The 5,396-nt window shown below is 44.3% G+C and overlaps 1 pseudogene; it reads left to right on the plus strand.

Moving 5' to 3' along the window:
* Positions 1 to 548: 548 nt before the first annotated feature.
* LOC101647449 overlaps positions 549 to 5,396 on the plus strand; it is a 24,641-nt pseudogene continuing 19,793 nt past the window's right edge.

Genomic DNA, 5,396 nt, shown 5'->3' on the forward strand with positions numbered 1-5,396 from the left:
CCAGTCCAGATCAAGTCCATAAGTCTGATATTAGCCCATATGTTCAATACCAATCTATAAAGTCCTCTTCAGACACACTAAACACATGCAATGACACCCAGTGCAGGAAGATCACAGGCCAGTGGGTGGATCCAGTGGTGTTGTAAGTATCTCAGTGCTGGCAGGGGTCTCCATGTGGCTTCTCCAGCTCCCAGGGCTGCATCAAGAGTAGGTCCACGTGGCTTCTCCTCAGGAATGTCTAGTAGGGAGTCAGCCTTGTCTGTAGAGAGTCTCCAAGGGAGTGAGAAGAGAGAGTGTGTGTGTCTCCTGCCTCCAAGAAGGAAATACAGTATTTCCTAGAATCCTTAGGGGAAAGTCATGCCCACACAGAGGCCTCGTTGGCTATACAATGATTGACAGGCTAGACTCTACCCCATTCACTCATAATCCTCTCAAATTGACAGCAGATGATATAATTACCACAGGGGCTGAGTTGTGTGTGAAAAGGGGGCCCACTCATCCTTCCCAAGCTACCCATGCCCATGTATGTGTCACTGGGTGGTCCCGCCATGGATCAAGTGCCAGTGGTTCTCTCCTTCAGCAAGAACGCTGTCGACTCTGGCCCCCACCTGCATGGTCGCTTCCATTCTCTTTCTCTCTCCTTCCGGGGCTTCTCTGTGTTTTCAGGACCATCTCTCAAGCCTGAGCTAGATACAGAAGTAGGCCAGCATCATAGTAGTTCTCCAGGAAAAATGGTTATTCAGGTAGCCCCTGTCCATGCCAGGGTGTATCAGACCTCTGACTCCCCCTTCTCTGCCCTAATCTTGAGCCCCTTGGGCCACAAGCCCTCCACTCAGTGATAGGATCACAGGTGTCAGCACAACTGAGGTGTCCGCTGCTGTCCAAGGAGAACCAAAGCCACACCCATGCTGCCACTCGCTTTGCTCGGGTGTCTGCCTGCATGAGCCTGGGCTCAGGCTGCTCCGTCTTTCTTGGGTGCGCATTGGCGGTCTCTAGCCTGGCACTGTGAAGCTTCCATCCACGGACCAACTTACCGACTGCTGCTATTTGCTGCTCTTCTGATTCCCATGGTGATTCCCTGTCAAAAGATTCTGCTGCACTTGCCACGGTTCCAGGGTGCTCAGTTCAGCATACAACTTTGGACCGACTTTTTGTTACATGCCAACATGTAAGTCACCATGCGGAAGAACCCTCTGCACACAGAACTGAACAGCGCTCGCTCGGGCCGCACGTCATCCAGATGCTGTCTGTGTGAACCCACTGCCGCCAGCACCACTGGGCTTCCCCAGAGCGGCCCTCGTCGTCCCAGAGGCTTGACTCCAACAAGCATGCTGCCTGTCTCCAGGGACCGCCTGCTCTTTGTTTCCAACTTTTGCATTAACATTGTCGATAATTATTGATGCCTCCTAATTGCATATTTGATCAAATTAGACTGAAGTCATTAGTAGAATTCTCAAATGTATTATCCCTAGCCTTGGGGGCTGGTGCATACATTTGAATCAGGGTTCTATTGATTGGATTTCCTTGCTGGCAGGTAGATAATCCGATCACAGACAGCCTGAATCTCAAGGTGGATCTTCAAATATTATTTTGGATAATGAAAGCAATGCCATTCATTTGAATGTTTCCTTCCCAGTGCAGTAAACCGTATTTTCTGATTCAACATGGCCGATACCTGTCCATTTCAGCTCACTAATGCCTAGGATATTGACATTTATGCATTCCATTTCATCTTTTGACAGTTTCTTTTTCCTAGATTCATACTTTGCACATTCCAAGTTCTGATCATTAACAGAGTTTTACAGCTGCTTCTCCTTACCTTGGATCATGCCCCACCAGCAAATGAAGATCCGGAAGGCTCCACTACCACACACTTGACCCAGCTTCGACACCACTCCAAGAACTAAGCTCCTCCTCAGTCACCTTTCAAGTGCTTTCCCACCCAGGGCCCCGTCCTCTTGCCCTATCTCAGACAGCGTCCTGCTTCCATCCACCAGGCCTTCAGGATTTGGCAATCGTTCAAAGTTCACATACATCACAGCAACCCACCAGCCACCACAACACAGCAAAATGGTTCATTCTTCTGGCTATGATATAATCAATACGCTCTATTAACACCATCATTCAAAGACATGCATTTTCCTGTGGTCTTCATTATTCATGGTCCAGATTTTTAATGCATATGTTATATAATGTTTAGGGGGCCTGACAATAGCAGAAACTAAAACTAAAATTAACTCACTGCCAGTTCTGACTCATAGTAACCCGATAGAATGGGGTAGAACTTCCCCTGTGGACTTATGAGATTGTACCTCTTTACAGGAATAGGGGTTCTTGTCCTTCTCCCATGGATTGGCAGGGGTTTTTGAACTACTGACTTTGTAGTTTGAAGCCCAATATGTAACCACTATGCCACCAGGACTTCCTGTATATATGAAAAAATATACAAATAAGTCTTCACTAATATACCCCATCATTATTTGTGATATAAATCTATTTTACCTATCATTAAAATTTCAAATTTTAAAACATATCAGTGCTCTTGTTAGGTGCCATGTAGTCATTTCTGACCCCTAACAACCCCTCGCACACTGGAAGGAAACACTGCTGGTCCTGGCCCTCCTCACCATGGTCCCTGTACTTGAGCCCGGTCTGCAGCCACTGTGCCACCATCTCATTAAAGACCTTCCTCTCGTTTGCTGCCCTCTACTTTGCTAAGAGTGATGTCTTCCTCCAGAGATGGGTCTCTCTTGACCACACATCCGAAGCACATGAGACAAAGTCTCACCATCCTTGCCTCTAAGGCGCTATCTGGCCTTACTTCTTCCAGGATACAGTTGTTTGAAATTTGAGCAGTCTTTGGTATTTGTAATATTCTTCTCAAACTTCACAATTCAATTCAACTGCATCAATTCTCCTTAGGTCTTCCTTATTCAGTGTCCAACTTTCACATGTGTATGAGGCAATTGAAAACGCCATGGCTTGGGTCAGGCACCCTAAGTCCTCAAAGGAACAACCTTGTTTCTCAATACTCTGAAGTTCTGTGCGGCAGATTTACCCAATGCAGTGTGTCATCTGCTGTTCCCATGAGCATCGATTATGGATACAAGCAAGATAAAGTCCTGGAAAACATCAACCTTTTGTCCACTTCTCATGATATCACCTGTTAAAAGCACTGGTCCAGTTATGAGGACTGGTCTTCTTTACAGTGCGGGGCAACCCTACTGAAGGCTGCCATCCTTGATCTTCCTCAGCGAGTGGCTCGAGTCCTCCTCACTTTCAGCAAGGAAGGTTATCTCCTCTGCATATTACATATGCACTTGTTGCTTTCCTTTACAAGGTAGTCTTTTGAGCTTTCTGTGTATTTTGGTTTTGAAATGGGTCTCATGGAAAATGAATTGCATTTTGCTTTTATCTTTCATGCCATTTTCTGAGTGCAATAAATGGAAATACCACAATGATTTGGGATTTTCTATTGCTTCTGGAATCCTAGCAACTTCTGCTTCTTGTGTCTGAAGTCATGTAGTGTGATGATGAAAATCCATCATGAGCTTGGTCTTACTCTCTTTGTTTTGTCTTTCCATTGTATACTGAAGATCTCTGATATGATCAAAAGGCCTCAGGAAAGTCATAGCTTTTTCATTCACAAGCTAAGAAAGCGCCACCCTCAACCATATCTGGTTCTGTTACCATCATGCGGGGAATATGTTGTAAGGTATAAAAAAGTAATAACTGGAGTCCAACTGAGCATAAGTTATAGAATGATCAAAAACAAGCTAGACAGCTGTGGTTGAAGGAAGTGGCCTGGGTGCCACCTGCAACTCCACACCTGCCCGAGGACTGTGGCACAAGCCAGAAGCCAGGCATGTCTCCGTCCTCTGCCCTTCTTTTACCCTATTCTGACACCAACCTCTCCTCCCACGGGTCTCTACTTCTTTCCTGGGTGCAGGAACCCATTGTGATGGCCACCTAGAACTCAGACAGTGCTTATGTTCAGGAGTATTTGTTGGGGTAATTAACAGGGTGTCAACGAGCCAGGGTCAGAAGACATTAAGGATACAGTCCTTAGTCAACAGCAACCCCTCTTCTTAGTGATCCACTAAGTCTTTCTGCTCCTCAGCCTCTCAGTCACACTTCCCCATTGCCTTTGCTTCCTGGGACAAGAACCCTGCTGCCCATCTGTCTTGCTATTGCAAGGTCTCGGCAGCCAGACAACTCTGCTCTGCTGCCTCCGCCCCTTCAGAGTTCATGATCAATCTATGCCCTGATCAAACAAACACTCTACAGGAAAACAAAAAGAATAAATAAGAAGCTTCTCCTTTAATTAGAAGTAAGCTACTTAATCCATGAATCTATAAAAGCATGTTAGACCAATTTAATGGCGTCCCCTGGATTGCTGCGTAATGGGAAGTATGCAATCACCCATTTTATTTCAGCATTGAAAGTGGTGATTGATAATAACAAGATTTCATGGCTAAAATGAAGCTTTCTCTTTCTAGCTTGTGCCATTGGGATCAGCAGGAACAGTAGGGAAAGAGCATGTATGATCTTGACATGGCAGTGTTCGTTCCTTCCCAGATCCCTAATTCCATGATTCCGTGTTAATATGGAACCACAGTTCATTTGGGGGCCAATGTATGTCAACAAGAAAAGGAACGTGGTGATAGATGGCCTAGGAAATTTTGATTTATTCAAAGTCTGATTCTAATAATTATCCACAAGGCAAAAGAAAAGTGAGGGGCTTCTGCAAGGAGAGAAGAAACATCGAAAAACATTTAATAGCACAACCAACAAATTCCTCTTTTCCTTATTCATTTTTTATTGGATTGTTATAATCCTGACAATTGGCTCAATATATAAGCTGCTTTGGGCAAAGAAATATTTTAGGTAGTAAATGAACTGCATTTGAGCTTCATAATGGACTATGAATCATTGCCTTAGCATCGGCCAAGTCTTTGAGGACAGCTGTACAGATAGTTCCAACTAATGATAATTAAAAAACCGCAAACAGCCATTTGCCATGTGTCTCCAAATCGAGAATGAACCACTTATTCTTTGCAGTCACTTCTCCCTCGAGGGTGAGGAAGCAGCAAACACTGTTTCCAGTGAAGAGTTAGATAGTACATTTTTAGAAAACATCTGAAAACCATAGGCTGTTATCCTTACATCCTTAAATATGGGGTATAAAGCTTTCTTGGGGTTTAAAGCACTTTAATTCTTGACACAGAATTTTGGCAAGCAACTTGTCTGCTGTTTAATATCATATTTCATATAAATTTATAACTTTTATTAAATAATAAGGCACTTGAAAGTAAATTTTACATTAAACATCACTCTTCTTTCTCAGTTTATCATATGTAGAGGGTCGCCAGGTAGTCCTCTGTAGAGCAATTCAG

Source organism: Echinops telfairi, unplaced genomic scaffold, assembly GCF_000313985.2.
Source record: "Echinops telfairi isolate 266 unplaced genomic scaffold, ASM31398v2 ScPeMD7_2573;HRSCAF=3158, whole genome shotgun sequence".
Lineage (NCBI taxonomy): Eukaryota > Metazoa > Chordata > Mammalia > Afrosoricida > Tenrecidae > Echinops > Echinops telfairi.